Source organism: Hevea brasiliensis, chromosome 7 (assembly GCF_030052815.1).
Source record: "Hevea brasiliensis isolate MT/VB/25A 57/8 chromosome 7, ASM3005281v1, whole genome shotgun sequence".
Lineage (NCBI taxonomy): Eukaryota > Viridiplantae > Streptophyta > Magnoliopsida > Malpighiales > Euphorbiaceae > Hevea > Hevea brasiliensis.
Genome location: NC_079499.1, coordinates 68,950,921 through 68,973,636, shown reverse-complemented (window position 1 = coordinate 68,973,636; position 22,716 = coordinate 68,950,921).

Below are 22,716 nucleotides of genomic sequence, written 5' to 3'. Positions count from 1 at the left end.
TCTCCCCCCCTTAAAATAAATTTCGTCCACGAAATTTTTCCCAATAGCCATTTTACAATAGTGATACGTTTATTTTCTCCTTTCTATATGATCATATAATATTCTTTCTCTCGAATTTGTATAAGACTTTTAACAATCTAATACAACATTTAATTTGTTTGTATAACACCAATCTTCTCTTACTATTGTCTTGTCTAATATTTCAATTCATGTTCCTTCTTGAATGACCCTTGAGGTCATGTTAGAATCATTTATCTAGTCATTGGTCCTCTGACCATTCTAGTCCATAGTCTTCCTCACATTCGTAACATTTCTTTGTTATATTTGAACCAACTGTTCAAATTTTTACTTCCATAACTCTTTTTATCTGTCAATATTCTATAACTTACTTTCTTTTGTACTGAACTATAACCTTTCGATATTCTAACCTTTGAGTTTTAGATCCCTAAGTAGGATTTTCAAACTTATTTCTAACAATTAAATTCTGTCATGGCATAACTATACCAAAACAGATGCCGTTGGCAATTATTCTTATCTAGGTGTACTATCGGATAGTACGTAGCTCTACACAATAATCTCAAGTCAGTATTGTAATCTGCAGCTTACAGTATAAACATCAAGAACATTGCATAGTTACTACGATACATCCCAATAGATCAAATTTTCCTATCTTTTGTCCTTTTCGAATTCACTAATATCCCAAACTTATTATGATTACAATATCCATTAACAATTACTAACAGTGACATCCTTGCCCTCATCTAGAGCAATTCCATTACTGCATCTTACTTTTACGTCCTCTTGCCTAACATTAAGTAGGCTCGCCAATTAGCTTTATAATTTATGGTGTGTTAGAAAATACTTTTCGCCAATAAACTCTTTCAAAACTAATTTCACTTATTATCACAATCCTTATTTTAAAGGGCTAATCACTAATGCATCAAAATTTATTCCCCTGTAAAGGAATAACAATAGAACATATAGTTCTAACACTAACATAAAAGTATGTAGACCCCAGGTCAAACAATACATATATATATCTTAGTTACTATTTGAGAAAGTACCAGCAATAATATTAAAAGTCTAAGTCTCTTCTCTCTGCCGTATAGCGTATACTCCATGTGACACTCCTTACCCGTGTACAGTATACCCGGGTAAGTAATGCCACACGGTGTACTGGCACACTCTAATATACCTTAATTGATTTATATCATGCTTTTGAATATAATTCGTGAAATATAATTTATTTTAAGCCATTTACCTAAATTATTACTTATTTGAGGTTCTGAAAATTTTAAAGAAAATCCGGCAGAGTACCGGCTAAAAATGGAGAAAATAGTTCTTCGGAACCTGTGAAAAACACTTCCAATAAACAAATTCATTCATTCTCAACTCCAATATCATCACAAAACTCAATATCAAGATCTCAACATTTCAATTTCAATTCTCAAGCATCCATCACATGTGATGATCACATATAAATCATAAATAACCATTTACTTTTCCATTAACAAATACAATTTTCATAATTTACATAAACCTCAATATACATTACACAAGTTTAATTACATATGAGAGAATCAAAATTAAGTTACAAAATGTCAAAATGACACCTAGTGTCCTACTAATGCACTGCAGAAGTTGAGGTGACAAGGACACTGTGCAGAGCTGCAGGATGGACTCACCCAGTCTGTGGTCTACTGGGCTCACGATCTGTATCTCCAGTACCTACGCGTGGCAAAAGCAACGCGCTAAGCAATAATGCTTAGTGGTGCAATAATATAATAAAAGAAAATAGCAAGAAATTAAATATGTAGTGAATGTGTACGTTTTATTTGGTTGGTATTTGTATATCACTTACTTTGTCCACTTTTATTCATTTGGTTGCGCCAAGTAACCTACACTAGACGACTGGACTGGATAACGGGTAAACTGGCACTGGGTATCTAGTACCTCAGGCCGTCACACCATCGGTCACATATGCATCTCCGGCAGGCAAATGTAATGTACCTAATAAGTCAGATAACATCAGGCACAAGGCCAAGTCTCAATACAAAGTCAGAATGGCTAAAAGCCATAAAATCACGGAATGGCATATTGCCATGTGCAGTACTGCTAACTGAACCCTATTGGCATGCCAAACTATCCAAACCAATCTTGTTAGGTATACTAGGGCATTCGATACTTTAAAATTCTTCAATTTTTGAATTTCAAGTTTCGGTGTTACTATTCACCTCTATGGTCAACTAAAATGTTGACTTTCAGGTAGAAATTAGGTACATTGGTTTTGGCACTCCCAACATACCACATTTTGTATTTAAAACTTGTTGGCATTGAGCATTAATACCATTTCTAAGCATTAAACAAAAGGAGCATATTTTTCAGATTTTGTACCATAAATTTACTGTTCCATTTGGAACTGTTACAGTGGAAATTTGAAGAAATGGAAAACATGAAAGTTGTTCCTTATTTTGTCTAGTTGAATTTCCTTTTTTGAATCACTCCATTTGGAGTTTTGTAGCTCCAGATATAGTCCAAAAACCACAGCTGGCCGGATTACCATTCTGCAGAAATTACCATATCTACAGTAACATGAACAGTGACTGCCACTGCCATTTGGGTTAGGTTCTGGCCATAATTTGGGGTAGGTTTCTTCATGAAAGTTGTTTGTCTATGTCTTAACTTGTTGCTGTAAAAATTTCAGGTCAATTGACCAAATCTACAGTGAGTTATGGCCTACTGCTCATTTGGTCAATTCTGCAGGGGCTATTGCAGTGTGTCCGGATTGGGGCCAAGTTTTGGTCCTCTTGCTTTGGTCTTTTGGGCATGGTTTCTTCAGAAAAAATGTGCCATTATAAGCCTAGTTTCATGTCCAATTGGCCAAACATCAATTGGACCTACACAGCCAAAGTTATGGCTGTGTAATTAGACTAAATTTTCAGTCCTCTCACTTGTCCTAGGGCAGCCTGCAACTTCACTTTGCAATCCTATTTTTCAGTCCAATTCATGGTCAACATACCTAAAATGGTCACTAATTGACCCTTATAATGTTCTCTAATAATTTCCTAAACCAAGTTTACATTTTGCTCACAAAACCCTAATTCAAATTCATGTTTTATACAATTTACCTTAGTTAGCTTATAATTCATTATTCTTATGTTTATAAACTTCCAACATGATTCTAGTTCACTTCAAGCTCATCAAAAACACTCCCTCCCATTCCATAGCTAGGGCAGCCAAAATTTATATACTCATACACATGAGTTTTTGTTCATTCAAATTACAATTCCTACTAAGTCTCAAGTCACAAATCATGAAATTAATGAGTTTTATGTATATAGTTGCACTAACCTCTTGTAGGGAGATTTTTCCCAAGCTCAAAACTTCACTTTCCTCCTTCTTCTTGGCTGCCAAAAGCTTCCCCAAGTGATATGGTCAAGGTTTAATGAAAGGGGTTAGGGTTTAGTGGTGTAGCAAAGGGAGAAATTGAGCTTGATTGAAAAAAATCAATGGAGGGAGGAAGATGGGTTTCGGCTGCACTTGAGGAAAGAGGGATAGCTGCTGGTTTTTTGATGAATTTAGTCTTCATTTATCTCTTTTATTAATTAGTCAAAGGGTTACTTAATTGTGATTGGTCATAATTTATAAATGACATCATCAAGATGTCATAAATGAGCTTTTCTTTGATTTTTCCTTTCTTTTCATCACTACTCAATTTCAATTTAATTTCTAGTAATGTTTATTCATATTTTATGTCATATTAATTATTTACTCAACTGGACAAGTCGGCCAAAAATCACCTCTGAAGGCGAAATGACCAAAATGCCCTCCGTTTGGCTGAACGGGTCAAAATTGTCTGTACCGATTGAAAAAATTTTCTAGGTATTTTCTTGGCATTCTAATGAGATGGGAACCTCAATGACCCTTCTCTGGAGTCCCAAAAATTATTTTATAATTTTTTCCCCGGGTCTAGGGCTCCTCGTTGTGAGAACCGCAACTTCCCTCTGGTTACCCCTCGCTAGGGCACCGGCTCGTTTATTTCGGTTGTATTTTATTTCTAAAATTTTTACTAAATTTTTCTTATTAATATTTGAGTTAATTATGATTCCCGACTTTAGTTTAAATATTTTTCCGGACATTCTAGCCGTCCTGATCACACCAACACCACCAATAATGAGAATGTACGGAGTTGGTACAGGGAGGGTGTTACAACTCTTCCCCTCTAATTTAAATTTCGTCCTCGAAATTTACCTGATGCAAACAGTTGAGGGAACTGTTGCCTCATCGTTTCTTCACTTTCCCAAGTTGCCTCCTCGGTGTTGTGGTGCCTCCAAAGCACTTTCACCAATGGAATTTGCTTGTTTCTCAACTCTTTCACTTCCCGAGCCAAGATCCGTAGAGGTTCTTCTTTGTATGTCAAATCCGGCTGTATTTCAATTTCTTCTCTGGAGATGACATGTGAAGGATCTGAGCAGTATCTCCTGAGCATAGACACGTGGAACACATTGTGGATCTTGTCCAGCTCTGGTGGTAAAGCTAGCCTATAGGCCACTGGACCCACACGTTCAATGACTTCATATGGGCCAATGAACCTAGGGCTCAACTTACCTTTTCTTCCAAACCTCAACACTTTCTTCCATGGTGACACCTTGAGGAACACTTTGTCGCCAACCACATATTCTATTTCTTTCTCTTCGTGTCGGCATAAGATTTACATGCATGCGAGGCAACCTTTAAGTTGGCTTTGTTTGATTTTACCTTCTCCTCAGCCTGTTTCACCAGGTCTGGCCCTACCAGTTTGTCTTCACTCAATTCAATCCAGCACACTGGAGTTCTACATTTTCTCCCATACAGTGCTTCATATGGGGCCATTTGAATGCTAGTTTGGTAGCTATTGTTGTATGCAAACTCTGCCAGTGGGAGGTATCTATCCCAACTTCCCTCAAACTCAATGACACAACTCCTCAGCATATCCTGAAGGACCTGACATATATTTCATGTTATTGTTATCATTTCTATTCAATATTTGTATCAATTTTATTGGTTTCAAATGTTTACCTGGATTACTCTTTCTGATTGCCCATCCGTCTGAGGATGGAAAGCCATGCTGAAATGGAGTTATGTACCCAAGGACTCATGCAACTTCTTCCAAAATCTTGATGTAAACCTTGGGTCTCGATCAGATATGATGGAAAGTGGAATTCCATGCAGTCTAACTATCTCATCGATATACACTCGCTAACTTCTCCAGTGAGTAGTCAGTCCTAACTGGCAGAAAGTGTGCTGACTTTGTCAATTTATCAACTATCACCCATACTGCATCATGTTTCTTCCGGGTGAGAGGCAGACCACTTACAAAATCCATGGTGACCCGATCCCATTTCCATTCAGGTATGCGTATAGGCTACAGCAAACCTGATGGAACTTGATGTTCTGCCTTGACTTGCTGACATGTCAAGCATTTAGTCACATAGTCAGCTATGTCCCTCTTCATACCAGGCCACCAATACTGAAGCTTCAGATCATGATACATCTTTGTACTTCCTGGGTGCATAGCATATACACTAGTGTGTGCCTCTTTTAGAATCGCCTTCAATTCCCCATCATCCGTACACACGTCTTCCTTTGTAATACGTACACCCATCCGCTTTCACCTCATAATCAGCTGCTTTTCCTCCGAGATTTTGCTCATAATAGCCATTAGCTTCTCATCCGCCTTTGCCCATCTAAAATCTCAGAAGTGTTTGGCCTCACTTGCAACTCACCAAAATAGCTCCATCTCGAATCAAAGTTAGACGGGCATTCAATGATCTCAAGGTCATGGATTTTTTGCTCAAAGCATCAAGAACTACATTTGCCTTCCTGTGATGGTAGTCAATTACACAATCATAGTCCTTCAAGAACTCAATCCATCGCCTCTGTCTAAGGTTGAGCTCTTTCTGGGTTGGCAAGTATTTCAAGCTTTTGTGGTCTGTGTAAATATAGCACTTTTCACCATACAAGTAATGCCTCCATATCTTCAGTGCAAAGATAATTGCTGCAAGCTCTAAATCATGGGTAGGGTAATTCTGTTCATGTGGCCTTAGCTGCCTGGAAGCATAGGTGACCACCTTCCTCTTGCATCAATACACACCCTAACCCATTATGAGAGGCATCATCAGAGACCGTAAAGTCCTTTCTCGACACCGGCCGTGTTAACACTGGTGCCTCTTTAAACATATCCTTCAACTTCTCAAAACTGGTCCGACACTTGTCATTCCAACAAATCGACATTCTTGTGTAACAACTTGGTCATTGGAGCAAATGTATTAGGAAAATCCTTCACAAATCTTCTCAGTAATACCCAAATAGCCCCAAGAAGCTTCTCGACTCGCTTGTATTTCGGGAGGCTTCCATTCCATCATCGCTTCTATTTTCTTGGGATCCACCCTAATCCCATCAGCTGACACTATGTGTCCAAGGAATGCAATCTCATTCATCCAAAAGTCACACTTGGACAACTTAGCATACAGGTCCGTTTCTCTCAGGGTTTGCAGAACAATCCTCAAATGCTCCTAATGTTCTTCCCTGGTCTTAGAATACACCACAATATCATCAAAAAAGACCACTACGAACAGATCTAAGTATGGATGGAAGATACGGTTCATAAGGTCCATAAATGCACTGGTGCATTTGTTAGGCCAAAGGGCATAACCAGAACTCATAATGCCCGTGACGGTCCTGAATGCGCCTTGGGCACATCTACATCCTTCACCCTCAATCGATGATACCTCGATCCGAGATCAATCTTAGAAAATACTCCTGCTTCCCTTCAACCGATCAAATAGATCATCAATTCTAGGCAACGGATATTTATTCTTCACGGTCACTTTATTCAATCGCCAGAATCAATGCAAAGCCTCAAAGTCCCATCCTTCTTTTTCACAACAAAGACTGAGCTCCCCATGGTGACACATCGCGTATGAACCCCTTTATCCAGAACTCTTGCAATTGAGTTTTCAACTCCCTCAATTCAATGGGTGCCATCCTATAAGGAGCAATGGAAATGGGTGTCAGATCTCAGTTGTCTCAATAGCAAATTCAACTTCCCTTTCTCGTGGCAAACTAGGCAACTCTTCAGAAATACCTGCGGAAGTCTCTCACCGTGGGTATGTCACTCGTGTTTGGCTTAGCTCGCCTAGTATCCACCACATGTGCTAGGTAGGCTTCACACTTTTCTCATCATTCTTCTTGCAACTATGGTGAGATGACATTGGACAAGAAATCATCCTTTCCCCACAACCGTGATCTCATTACCCTCTCAAGTTTTTAGAGAAATTCTCTTCAATTTGCAATCAACTATTGCCCGATGACGTGACAACCACCCATTCCCAATATCACGCCAAACTCATGGAAAGGCAACTCAATCAGTCCGCCAAGAATTCATACCCTGAATCCTTAACGCAACCCTTGTATACTTTGTTCACCACTACATCGTGACCCAATGGATTAGTGACCGTAATGTCTTGGTCACTCTCCCTATTAGTATCCCCTTTCTACGGGTAAGTTGATGCAAATGTAGGAATGAGTGGATCCTGGATCCACCAATGCATGCACAGGTGTAGTGTAGAGGAAGAATGTACCCCTGATGACGTCCGGGGCATCTTGCTCCTCCTGAGCTCTCAGGGCATAATTTCTGGCAGGTGGTCTGTTATCTGGCCTCTTTGCTGGCTCGGATGCAGGCCTTTGTGATGGTCCCACTGCGTTAGACTTACCAGATTTTCTACCTCTCTGTGGTGCAGGAGCAGGTCTGTCTGCTTGTGTTGGAGCAGCTGTAGTAGTTCTGCGTGGGCCTTCCTTAATCGATGCTCTGACCCACATCTCAAGCAGTACCGCCATTTCTCCAACACTCCCCTTGTGCCATTTAAGGCGGTGTGGACATGCAAAAGATGTTGGGGCTGGTCCTCAACCCCATCCTCGGAGAGCCGCCCACCGATGGTGTGGACCGACCTCTCCTAGGGGTGAATCGTGGCTGGGCCTCGAGACCGACTTCACCATGTGATCGAGCCGAACTCTGTGCGTGTGGACCCTTGAACTTCTTTCCAAATGCAGGGCTGAGCTAGACCGACTGGTCCTCTTCTCTGTCTCTCCTTCCAGTCCGCCACCGATTCTCACTTTTTCAACTCTTATTGCAGCTTCCATTAGCTTGCTAAATTCGTGATTCCCAAGGCGGTGAGCTGGATCTTGATGTTGTCATTTAGTCCTCTTCAAATCTCTTGCACCTTTCACTTCATTAGGGACTATCTCCTTCCATAGCGGCTCAATCGAACAAATTCCTTCTCATACTCGCCATCGACAACCGCTCGCCTCAGTTAATGAACTCTCTTCTTCTCTCTTCCGTATACAAGACTCATATATTTCTTCTTGAATTCGGAGAGGAAGAAGTCCCAAGTTACACTTCGGCTACACTTCACCGGACACAAGTGTCCCACCATTCGTAGGCATCGTCTTGTAACAAGGATATAGCGACTTCTAAGTTCTCGCCTGGGTGCAGTGGAGTTGTTTTAAGACTCGCCTGCTGTTCAACCAATTTTCGCCGCAATGAGTCATCTTCCTCTTGCCAAGAAATCCACCGCCCAAACTTTCTTAGCCTTTTAGGTGTGATTACTGTGGAGCCGGTGGTGGTGGTGCCTTGGCATTACTCCGGCCATTTGTCTAAAGAAGTCGGCCATTTGTTGGAACATGGCCTGGGGCCGAGTGTGCTCACTCGAGCTGGGCGAGTAGGTTCTCCACTACCCCCGCCTCAATCAAGCATCGTGAAGCATGACTCTCCACTTCCTCCTCAACTGCCCTCTGAGATGAAGGGTCCATATCCTATTCAAAATAAGAAAAACAAACAGATCTGCATTAGTGTCACCTCGACTCTTACAAATGCAATGCATGGTATGGACTCAATCTAGGACCAGAAACGCCTAAGCCGTGCTCTGATACCACTAAATGTGACACCCCTTACCCGTGTACAGTATACCCGAGTAAGTAATGCCACACGGTGTACTGGCACACTCTAATATACCTTAATTGATTTATATCATGCTTTTGAATATAATTCGTGAAATATAATTTATTTTAAGCCATTTACCGAAATTATTACTTATTTGAGGTTCCGAAAATTTTAAAGAAAATCCGGCAGAGTACCGGCTAAAAATGGAGAAAACAGTTCTTCGGAACCTGTGAAAAACACTTCCAACAAACAAATTCATTCATTCTCAACTCCAATATCATCACAAAACTCAATATCAAGATCTCAACATTTCAATTTCAATTCTCAATCATCCATCACATGTGATGATCACATATAAATCATAAATAACCATTTACTTTTCCATTAACAAATACAATTTTCATAATTTACATAAACCTCAATATACATTACACAAGTTTAATTACATATGAGAGAATCAAAATTAAGTTACAAAATGTCAAAATGACACCTAGTGTCCTACCAATGCACTGCAGAAGTTGAGGTGACAAGGACACTGTGTAGAGCTGCAGGATGGACTCACCCAGTCTGTGGTCTACTGGGCTCACGATCTGTATCTCCAGTACCTACGCGTGGCAAAAGCAACGCACTAAGCAATAATGCTTAGTGGTGCAATAATATAATAAAAGAAAATAGTAAGAAATTAAATATGTAGTGAATGTGTACGTTTTATTTGTTTGGTATTTGTATATCACTTACTTTGTCCACTTTTATTCATTTGGTTGCCCCAAGTAACCTACACTAGACGACTGGACTGGATAACGGGTAAACTGGCACTGGGTATCTAGTACCTCAGGCCTTCACACCATCGGTCACATATGCATCTCCGGCAGTAATGTAGCGACTAATAAGTCAGATAACATCAGGCACAAGGCCAAGTCTCAATACAAAGTCAGAATGGCTAAAAGCCATAAAATCACGGAATGGCATATTACCATGTGCAGTACTGCTAACTGAACCTTATTGGCATGCCAAACTATACAAACCAATCTTGTTAGGTATACTAGGGCATTCGATACTTTAAAATTCTTCAATCTTTGAATTTCAAGTTTCGGTGTTACTATTCACCTCTATGGTCAACTAAAATGTTGACTTTCAGGTAGAAATTAGGTACATTGGTTTTGGCACTCCCAACATACCACATTTTGTATTTAAAACTTGTTGGCATTGAGCGTTAATACCATTTCTAAGCATTAAACAAAAGGAGCAGATTTTTCAGATTTTGTACCATAACTTTACTGTTCCATTTGGAACTGTTACAGTGGAAATTTAAAGAAATGGCAAACATGAAAGTTGTTCATTATTTTGTCTAGTTGAATTTCCTTTTTTGAATCACTCCATTTGGAGTTTTGTAGCTCCAGATATAGTCCAAAAACCACAGCTGGCCGGATTACCATTCTGCAGAAATTACCATATCTACAGTAACATGAACAGTGACTGCCACTGCCATTTGGGTTAGGTTCTGGCCATAATTTGGGGTAGGTTTCTTCATGAAAGTTGTTTTTCTATGTCTCAACTTGTTGCTGTAAAAATTTCAGGTCAATTGACCAAATCTACAGTGAGTTATGGCCTACTGTTCATTTGGTCAATTCTGCAGGGGCTATTGCAGTGTGTCCGGATTGGGGCCAAGTTTTGGTCCTCTTGCTTTGGTCTTTTGGGCATGGTTTCTTCAGAAAAAATGTGCCATTATAAGCCTAGTTTCATGTCCAATTGGCCAAACATCAATTGGACCTACACAGCCAAAGTTATGGCTGTGTAATTAGACTGAATTTTCAGTCCCTCTGCTGCTGTCCTAGGGCAGCCTGCAACTTCACTTTGCAATCCTATTTTTCAGTCCAATTCATGGTCAACATACCTAAAATGGTCACTAATTGACCCTTATAATGTTCTCTAATAATTTCCTAAACCAAGTTTACATTTTGCTCACAAAACCCTAATTCAAATTCATGTTTTATACAATTTACCTTAGTTAGCTTATAATTCATTATTCTTGTGTTTATAAACTTCCAACATGATTCTAGTTCACTTCAAGCTCATCAAAAACACTCCCTCCCATTCCATAGCTAGGGCAGCCGAAATTTATATACTCATACACATGAGTTTTTGTTCATTCAAATTACAATTCCTACTAAGTCTCAAGTCACAAATCATGAAATTAATGAGTTTTATGTATATAGTTGCACTAACCTCTTGTAGGGAGATTTTTCCCAAGCTCAAAACTTCACTTTCCTCCTTCTTCTTGGCTGCCAAAAGCTTCCCCAAGTGATATGGTCAAGGTTTAATGAAAGGGGTTAGGGTTTAGTGGTGTAGCAAAGGGAGAAATTGAGCTTGATTGAAAAAAATCAATGGAGGGAGGAAGATGGGTTTCGGCTGCACTTGAGGAAAGAGGGATAGCTGCTGGTTTTTTGATGAATTTAGTCTTCATTTATCTCTTTTATTAATTAGTCAAAGGGTTACTTAATTGTGATTGGTCATAATTTATAAATGACATCATCAAGATGTCATAAATGAGCTTTTCTTTGATTTTTCCTTTCTTTTCATCACTACTCAATTTCAATTTAATTTCTAGTAATGTTTATTCATATTTTATGTCATATTAATTATTTACTCAACTGGACAAGTCGGCCAAAAATCACCTCTGAAGGCGAAATGACCAAAATGCCCTCCATTTGGCTGATCGGGTCAAAATTGTCTGTACCGATTGAAAAAATTTTCTAGGTATTTTCTTGGCATTCTAATGATATGGGAACCTCAATGACCCTTCTCTGGAGTCCCAAAAATTATTTTATAATTTTTCCCCTGGGTCTAGGGCTCCTCGTTGCGAGAACCGCAACTTCCCTCTAGTTACCCCTCGCTAGGGCACCGGCTCGTTTATTTCGGTTGTATTTTATTTCTAAAATTTTTACTAAATTTTTCTTATTAATATTTGAGTTAATTATGATTCCCGACTTCAGTTTAAATATTTTTCCGGACGTTCTAGCTGTCCGGACCGACACCGGTCACCAAAACAGTAGAATGTACGGAGTTGGTACAGGGAGGGTGTTACACTCCAGCTGGAGCATTACCCTGTTCTGGCTGATTCACAGTACTCTGACTTCTAGGTGTACTACCCCTACCTCTACCTTTGCCTCTACTAACTGATGGTGAACTCTTTGGGGTAAAAACTTGGGTTGATCCCTTTGGTGTAGTAAATGATCCAGAACGACCTAGATTTACACAATCCCTAGGAAAATGGCCGCCTCCACGCTTAAAACATGCTCCTACGCTCTATAACATACCCCACTATGTGGTTTACCACAAGTTTCACAAAGTCGATCCGACAGCGCATTCCTGGGTTTCCTCATGAGTTTTCTCGATCGGATCGAGGTGGTTTCATCCGTAAGATCTATCTCTACCTGACTTCTTACTATCTCTCGTTATATCCCCAAAGTTTTTCCTCTTTCTAGTAAGACCACTAGAACTGCTTTACCGACTTTCCTCTTTTTCGCCTTCTCTCGATTTCTTTTCTCGTGTCGCTTGATTCAATTCTTTCTAATTCTAGTGCTTGAGAAATAAGTTCGAGAAGTTGTTATGTTTGAATCGGACCACTTGTAACTGATACTAGGCTTCAAGCCGGTTTCAAACCTCTTACATCTCTTCCTACCGTAGAAAGTAGACTTATCTTGCATAATGGCTCAAAGTGAAAATTTCCCTTTCATATTCAGCCATCGATCTACTCCCTGCTTTGCACTTAGGAACTCTTGCGCTTCGATCTACATAAGCATCGTGACATATTTTTGTCTGAATTCTCGAGAAAGTCACCTGTGTTAGCAATCGCAGTTCTACCAAATTGTGGGAATGGTTTTCCACCACCATAAGCATCCCCTATAGCAAAGATATCGAGTATTCAAATCGAGCTCCTCTGCGGCAAAGTGCGCTTTCTTGAATACCCTATCCATCCTTTCTAACCATCGTCGCTCTAGAGGATCTACTGTCCCCTTGAACTCTGTAGCCCCATATTTCATCAATTTGTCATATCGTTTAGCAGAAGACTGTGGTTGTACCACTGGTGTCTATATTGGGGCTTGAGTAGGCACATTACCAGCCATTTGTTGGAACATTGCAGCCATCTCCTGAGTGAACTGAGCAGGAATCGCGCAGATCTGCGGGGCCGGTGTCTTTGAACCATCGACATTATGTAGGGTCAGGCATCCCCTTGCACCTCAGCCTCTATAGATTGATCGACTGAACGATCACCCTCTTTCATAGTCAATGCGAGGATCTTAGACCTCCTGAACAATTAATACAAGGAGATTTCCTCCCGTTAGTGCATATTTATAATGTAATGTACTGTATGTATCAGACAATGATATTGAGTAGTTGTACTATGAAGAAAGAATATTCAAATAACATGTGAAAACAGAATTTAAAAACTTTGCTCTGATACCACTAAAACATGTCACACCCTACCCCTCTGTAAGGCATAACATGATCCCGTAGTATACCTAATGAATTACCAACTTCACCTACTGATAACCCATTAAATACACTACAAGGGATTTTCAAAAACTTTTCTTACTTCTTTTACAGTGGTGAGAACTATTTACAGGTGTTAAAAACCTTTTTGAACTGAAGTGAAACAGCTAACATATTTGGACTATTAATAATTTCTGTAAAAATTTTGGCAGAGTGCCATCTGTATTTTAGACAAAACAATTCTTCAAAAACCTGTAAAAAGCACTTTAATATTTTTCTCAATCTCAAACTCTAGCATAATTCAACACAACATATTTCTCAACTCAAATCCATAGTAATTTTTCAAAAACTGAGATACAAAAAATATAATACAATTTTTACAAGTCAAAATAACTCATAATTTATTTTACAACTTTAATGTACAATTTTATTTTACAACTGCTCAAAACTAAGAACAATATATACATACAAAGGAACATACATTACAAGATAAAATGCAAAATGTGGTATACTCAATATACCCGATGATCTCTCAATGTAGTGCTAGCACTTAGTCTGCGCTCACAATCTGCTTCACTGCGATAAAGAATGAAAAGCTATCGCTGAGTAAAATTTACTCAGTGGTGCACAATAACAATTTGAAATGCGATATATAAATCTTTTATTGACAGTTCACAAATCAAATGATTCACAATTCCATTTCACAATTTTCAAAATTCATCTAACACAAATTTGATCAAGTAATTGAATAATACCATTTTTCAAATCAATAACACAATTCAATCAAATAACTGAATAATACAATGTTGCCAATCGATCACATAATTTAGGCCATGACACAATTTTTCCACACATGCCGTGTTGTACACCACGACAAGACACACTCACCCCAATAATTGAAATCAATGAGGGAGGAAGCTAGCTGAATAATGAGTACTCATCCACACTCACCTCAGAGTGGGAAGTCAAAGAGGGAGGAACATAATCACACTCACCCCAGACTGATAAGTCAAAGAGGGAGGAATATATCAACAGTGTCATGCCAAATGTGAATCAAAAAAATTTCAAATCACAATATTTCATACAAACCATAAATCACATTTTATCTCAAAATTTCCATTTGGAAAGTTGGCAATACAATAAGTTCCAAATAATATTCCCAAAACCAAAGCAATCAAAACTTATTCATAACTCATTTCTCTACATAAATTTGCTAGTAAAAGCAGTGAATATAAAAGTATTGTGCACGGACACAATTTAAAACTATAATGTTGAATTAAATTTTTAAGTAGAAAATGAGAAGTCAAACTTATTGTGCACAAACACAATTTAAAACAATAACGTACAAATAATCAAAATTTATTTCAATTGAAAAATTCAAAAGAAATAAATATTGTGCACAAACACAATTTAAAACAATAACGTACAAATAATCATAATTTATTTCAATTGAAAAATTCAAAAGAAATAAATATTGTGCACAAACACAATTTAAAACAATAACATATAAATAATCGTAATTTATTTCAATTGAAAAATTCAAAAGAAATACTTATTGTGCACAAACACAATTTAAAATAATAACATAGAAATAATCATCATTTATTTCGATTGAAAAATTCAAAAGAAATACTTATTGTGCACAACCTCTGATAACTGTCTCTTGGTTCTGACTCAGTGTTTCCTTCCCCTCCCTGAGTCTTTGCAAACTGAGAAACACAATTTGAAGTGTTTCAGTACTCATTTAAACTGTCTCTAACGATAATGCTTGATAATTAATTCACTGAATTCATTTATTCGCTTAGTCAACCTACTATGTCGACCCTTGGTACATTCTAGGTAATTTAGGTTTTAATGTCATTAATATGTCACATTTGATAGTCTTTTAGGGTTGGTACATGTTACCAAAATCATTTCCGTGTATACTGCATTTTCTTGCGATTTGCTGGATTCCGGGATACTAGTTTGACCTAGCCAGATGACCTAGTTTCCTCGATTTTCAGGTTTCGGTCAAAACTACAAACTTGTAGATCTATGTCTTACTTATGGTCATTTCGGGGCTTTGGTGTCTTCATAAGACTTGTAGATATGGGTCTTAGCTATTCATGGTTAAAATTTCAAGTCAATTGGACCTGTTTTGAGTGAGTTATGGGCTAAACACTAACTGCTGCCCAAATGGTCAGTTTTCAGGCCTCAATTGCACTTAATCCGGATTTGGTCATTTTTCAAGCTACCTTGCAAGCAGAATTTTGGTAAGCTTCCTTCATGAAAGTTGGCACATTTTGTGCCTAGTTTCACCTCCAATTGGTCTCATACCAATTGGAGCCACACAATTAAGGTTATAGGCCTAAAACTCAAACTGCCTTATTGAAATTCTTACATACACATCAAGCATCACTTTTAACACTCACCAAACTTAACCTTCAAACCAATTCTGGTTGTACCACAACCTATACATAATTTATAACATATTATAGGTCATTTTGGCAGCTTACAATTACATTCAATGTGCACCAACAAGTGCAGAATTTGTCTAACTCAATTTACAACAATTCAATCACTAATTCATGCCCATTTACATGCCCAACTTCACATCATCATACATGCACTCAAACTGTCATAACTCCCATCACAAATTAACATCATTATTCCATAAACCAAGCATGAATTCCAGCATTCCTCAAGAGTTAGCAAACTGCCACAATGGTACACTTACATTCCATTACTTTCCAAGCTTTAAATCTCATTTTACATTTACATATACTAAGTATACATTACCCAAACAATTTCCTACACAATATACATTTAATCAATCATTTAATTCACCATTTACAAGAAAAAATAAACTACCCTTAAAGAGTTTTCATGGCTGCCAAAAATAAACATCACCATTAGAACATCAAACTCCAAAATTCTTCTCACAATTCAAGTACCCATAACCTCCTTACTAACTTTAATGAAGCACTAACCAAAAACTCAAACTTACCACTTTGGAAACTCTTCAAAGTTGATTTTCTGGGCACCTAAGTGGTTCTAGCAGTTTCGGACCATTAAGTTTGGGTGGAAAAATGACTTAGTTATGGACAGAATTTGGATTGGTTTTCTTCATGAAAGTTGTGGGGATATGTCTCAGATTTCTACTGGTAAAAATTCAGGTCATTTGGACTTTCTTAGACCAAGTTATGGTCATTTATGTAACTACTATTCATTTGGTTATTTTTGTACAAGTCAGTGTGCCCTAGTCCGGATTTGGCCTAATTGTTCACTAAGTTATGGTCATTTTCTAGGCGTGATTCCTGAATAAAAAATGTGTAATTTTGTGTCTAGTTTCATTCCCAATTGGCCTCACACCAATTGAGTTGGTAAATTTTTAGTGTTGGTCCCTAAAATGGACCTAGGTCAAGCTACAAGAGTATGAATCCTAACTAATCCGAATTGCACTTTGGTTCTAACAATTCAAACACACCACAAATGATTCCAAATGATCATTTCAAACCTCGATCAGGTTCCAATGCATCAATTACAAATTTTCTCTAAAATTTTCCCCAAACCTTATTTGCCAAAAACCCTAATTTACACAATTTCTTTAATTAATGCAATTAAAGTTCACAATCAACCTTTATACACCTAATTTAACTTAACTACCACTTCAATTCTATCAAAATCATGAAATATCAATACCCCTTAATGCTGGTAGAATTTCTCTTTAGTCCCCCATAATAGTTTTCTTTTGATTTTTAAGTTGATTTTTAGTTTAATTGAGCTAAACACACAAATAGTAAACTAAAATTTTCAACTTAAATTACTAACCTCAACTTGGATGCCCAATTCTTCAATTCTCTTCATTTTTCCTTTTCTTTGTTTCTTCAGTCTTCCTTTCTAATTGGGATAGCAAGCTTTTATGGAAAATTTTGGGGGAATTTAGGGTTATGTCTATGGAAAATCAAGCGTGAATCAAGCTTTAATGGTGATCTTTCATAGAGGTTTGAGAGAAAATTAAGAAAGAGAGAGAGAGATATGGCTAAGGGTGAAAGACCACTAATTTTATTTTAATTTTTTTTTATTTTTTTGTGTATTTATCTATTAAAATTGACTTGGTAAAAAATCTAATTAAGTAGAATTTATTTACCCCATCATGCTTAGGTCACTTTAGGTGATGTCATTATTCTTTTTTTTTTTCTCTTTTTTTTCTTTTTTATGTAATTATTTGGCTATTTGACTTGGTCAAAAAGGTTGGAAAATTAAAATTAATTTTGTCATCATATATGATGTCATCATCATGATGTAATAAGTCCCATTTTATTCTTTTTCTTTTTCTTTAATTTTTCAATAGTTCTTTAATTTAATTTTCGATTTCAAAATTTTCTTTTCTTCGATTTATTGGACAGTTAGGTCAGGAATCACCTCTAGGGGTAAATTGACCAAACTGCCCCTCGCCGGTCTGATCCGTTTTACAAGTTATTTGATATTTCTTCCGCATCCATGACCTAATTATTCGAGCTGCTTAAAAATTCTTTTCTGTGATTTTCTCTTTTCTACTGTGTTCGCAATAGTCCTAAGGACTGAGGCGTCACATTTTCCTGTTCGAAATTTGAGTTTAGACTGACCTCGCAGTCACTTCCCGAGAAGGTCACCCATCGCTGTGACTCTCGGCTCATTTAACCTTTTATGTTCAGTTTTTCTTATTTTTACTTTTCCATATGGTAATCACTATTTATTTTTTATCAGGGCTTTTCTAGGTATCTTAAAGATAGTTCTAATCCTTTTAATTGTCCGGACCATATCGATCACCGGAACTGTAATGTATACCAGGTTATGCAAATAAGGGTGTTACAATTCTCTGCCCTTTAAAATAATTTAGTCCTCGAAATTTTACCTGGTATCAGTCTCTGAACAGTTGTGGGTACTGTCTCCTCATGTCCTATTCACGCTCCCAAGTAGCTTTCTAGCCTGAATGATAGTTGCTTAGTACTTTAACCAATACTATTTACTCATCCATTGCTCACCTCGTGTGCCAAGTTTCTTATGAGCTTTTATCATAAGTTAGATTCAAATTCATTTCAATTTTAGAGGTATGCAAATCTATGTGCTAGTGGCTCTACTTTTTCTAGGATCTCGTATGATCCTATGGGTGAGAACTTAATTTTACTCTTTTCTTATCAATCTCTTGATCATTTGATGCAACCTTCAGTTTAGTTTAGAATATTTTAGTCTTTTCTTGCTGTTGTTTTAGCAATTATTTTCCTTTGTAGTCTTTTTTTTTTTTCAAATGACCTTGTTGGTCATATATGAATTGCTTATCTCTTTCTTAGCCATAGGTCCATAACCATTATCTTACCATCTCCACTTATGACCAAGGCCTATGTGCCATTTTGCACTATCTTATTTAATTTTATTTAATTTATTTCTTTCTTGATAAAATAGTTCGAGATATCGTTACGCATCTTAAGTAGGTTGTTTGCCCTGGTAGTAATTCTTCATCTAGTGTTTTTCTCATTTCTTACAGTTCTATTTGTTTCTTTTTTTTTTTTAATTTCACAACTTAACTTTAATTATTTTATTCCCCAATGTTATCTTCTTCCTTAACTTGACTGTCGAGTCGTAATTTAACACCTCTTATCATCCCTAATAAATCTACTATACTTCAATATTACTTTGATTTGGTCCTCTGACTATTCTAGTCAACACTTTAATTAATATTCATAATGTTTCTTTATTACATTTGCACCAACTATTCTAATTTTTACTTCCACAACTCTTTCATCTATCGATATTCTATAACTTATTTTCCACTAGTTTGTGATCATTACCCCTTTTTTTTGAACCATAAACAATTCTTAACCTTAAGAAGGGAGTCTACTAGACTCTCCTTCTTCTCATGCTATTCAAAAGTTTCGCATTAATCATAATCTAATCCTTATGATCCGCATAATAAAATTGTGCTCTTCCTAAAGAATACCTGAGCAACTAGTTCCTATCGATTTACTGTTATCAGTAGAACATCATTTCTTAACTATTTTATAAGTTATAATTCTCATCCATAGCATCCTGTCTCTTCCAGGGGAACAAAATCATATTTTGTGTTTCACTACTACACAAATAGAATACTGTTCCTTACTAAACTTTGAGCAAAAGATCCATTGCAATACTAGAACAACTATAAACCCCATATCGAAGACTGGATGACTTAGCCCTATAGGTGTTATTTTTAAATTTTGACCATGCTAAAATCTCTAGTCCCATAATTGTTCCTGATGTACTGTAATTCAAGCTAGGGTAACGGAGTTGTTAACTCTCACTATAAATCCTGAATTAGGATTTTCAAACTCAGTTCTAGTAATAAAACTCTATTCTGGTATATTTGTACTAGAGCAAAAGCCATTTGTGACTATTCTTATCCTTGCGTACTATTGAGTAGTACATAGCTCTACACAATAAATCCCAAGTCAAGATCAGAATCATGCCTTACAAAGACAAACATCAAGAATATTGTATAGTTACTACGATACATCCCAATAGATCTAACTTCCCTATATCTTATTTCTTTCAAATCCACTAATATCTTAAACTTATTTTGGTTATGGTACCTACTGACATTTATGAGCAGTAATACCCTTATCCGCATCTAAGGTAGGTATATTACTATAACTTACTTTTAGGACCTCTTGCCTTACCTAATTAGGCTTACTAATTAACTTTATAATTTAGCGTAGTCTTAAGATGTCCCTTACTAGAAACTTTTCCAAAATTAATTCCAATCATGCTTATTATCGCAATTCTTATCCTAAAAAACTAATTACTAAGACATCAAAATTTATCTCTATGCAAGGGAATAGCAGTAGAACATATAATTCTAGCATTAGCATATAAATAAGTAGAGCCGAAATCAAATAGTACATAATTATTCCTTTCAAAAGTTAAGAACGTACCGGCAACTATATCTGAAGTCTCTGCTTTTTCCCCTCGATGCATGGCGTTCCCTCTTTCTAGTGTATTCCTCTAATCGGGTTGGTCCATTGTGCTAGGATTACCTGAAGTATTGTCTCTACTTCTACCTCTACCCCTACTGACTATTAATGAGCCTCTAAAATCAGAACCTTGGACTGATTCCTCTGTTGTAGTATGTGGCATAAATCGACATGCGCTAGTACAATCTCGAGCGTAATGTCCGATTCCACCACAATTGAAGCAGGCTCCAGTAACCTTATAGTAAATACCCCCGTGTAATTTTCCATAAATGTCATAGATACGGATAGGGTAGGAACTTCTAGTTCTTTGACGAATGGCTCTTGATTGCTTCAGCCCTGAAGATCCGCCTTTGTCATACTTAGGAGCTTGGGGTCCCTCAAAATCTTTTCTTTTTCCCAAATTACTACTCAAACTTTGACCGATAGGTTTCCCACTTTTCTCTTTTTCATGCTGCTCTTGAGGGGGTTGGGTTTGTACTTGGGCCTGGGTTGACAGATTATCAGCCATTTGCTGAAAGAACATGGCCATCTGCTGGGCCATTTGTGTAGTAATTTGTGTAGGAGGAACTGGTGCGGCTAAACCTCCAACGCTCTGTGGAACTTGGGCCTCTCCTTATACTTTAGCTGTATCAGATTGCTCTAGCGTTTTATCCCCCTTGTCCATATCTATTCACTGGATTTTTTTTTCTGTATAACCAACACAAGGAGATTTCTCCCCGTTAGTTCATATTTATGATGTAAATGTACTATATGTATCAAACATTCGAGCAGTTGTACTTATCAAAAAATATTTCAAATTCACAGTTCAAAATGTACTTTAAAAACTAGCTCTGATACCACTAAAATATGTCACACCCTACTCCTTGTAAGATGTAACATGCTTCCATAGTACACCTAATGAATTATCGTACTTCGCCTACTGGTAACCCATTAAATATACTACAAAGGATTTTAAAGCAATTTTCGTTCATTTTTAAATTGGTGGATAATTTTTTTTTTATTTAAGATTTTTTTTTATTTAAGATATTAAAAACCTTTATTTAAAGTCCAAACATAAATTAAATTTTTAGATATTTAAAATCTCCGTAATTTTTACAAAAATTTTGGCAGAGTGCCGTCTGTATTTTAAGAAAATAGTTCTTCAAAACTTGAAAATAAAGACACTCCCAATATATTTCTCAATCACAACTCCATTAATCAATTTCAATTCACAAATCAGCACAAGCAACTCAATACACAGTTTAAATTAAATCAAACTTTGAAATATCTCATTAAGGTAACAAAATTAATATTTACATTCATGGGAGCATTAAAAATTTAGTAGTACCAAACTTTATAAGTACATAAAATCTCAACATAATATTACAATAATTTGTATTTGATTACAATCTAAAAATATATTACAAAAGAGTTAATACAACTGCTCAAATGAAATTACATACATATAATTACAGAATTACATCAAAGTCTAATGTACAAGGGTATACCTATGATATACCCGAAGATAGTTTCACAGTATTTTTCAATAATCTCGCTTAGCTGCTTTATATTTTCTTTCACCTGCGATAGCATGCAAAGCTATCGCTGAGTAGTAAACTCAGTGATGCACAAATTAATAATTTAAAACTTAATACAAGTTATGCTTTGACAATTCATAACAAATAAAAATTTAAAATTTCTAACTTCTTCAAATTTCATAACATTCAGAAGTCAATAAATTGTTCATTTGGATAACATTTTGATCAAATAGTAACTATTTATCTACATTTTTTTAAATCCTGAAACAACACAAAAATATTTTGAATCACTGAAAAATTATTTATTTCAACCACAATTTATCAAACCATGCATAATTTAAAGGGCGTTGCCAACAATTCACACAGTTGAACCCATGACCCAAAATTCATAATAGATGCTGTTTTGTACAGTACGACATTTCAAACTCTCCCAATAACCGAGGCTAAATGGGAGGAACAAAGACTAGCTAGTATATATGAGTACTCATCCAAACTCTTCCCCAACTGGCAAGCCAGAGAGGAAGAAACTCACCCGATCTAGTGGAGGAGATATGTCGCTAGACAAGCTAATGAGAATTCAAAACATATTGTCTTGTCAAATGTGGTTTTAAATCATATTCAAAACATTTTCTATTTGCAAAAGTGTTTACAAACCATTTACATATTTAATCATTATAAATTCATGCTCAAGGTTGGCAACACATCAAACTTAAAATTTACAATCCTCAAACTCGTGCAATAAATCCTTAAATGCATA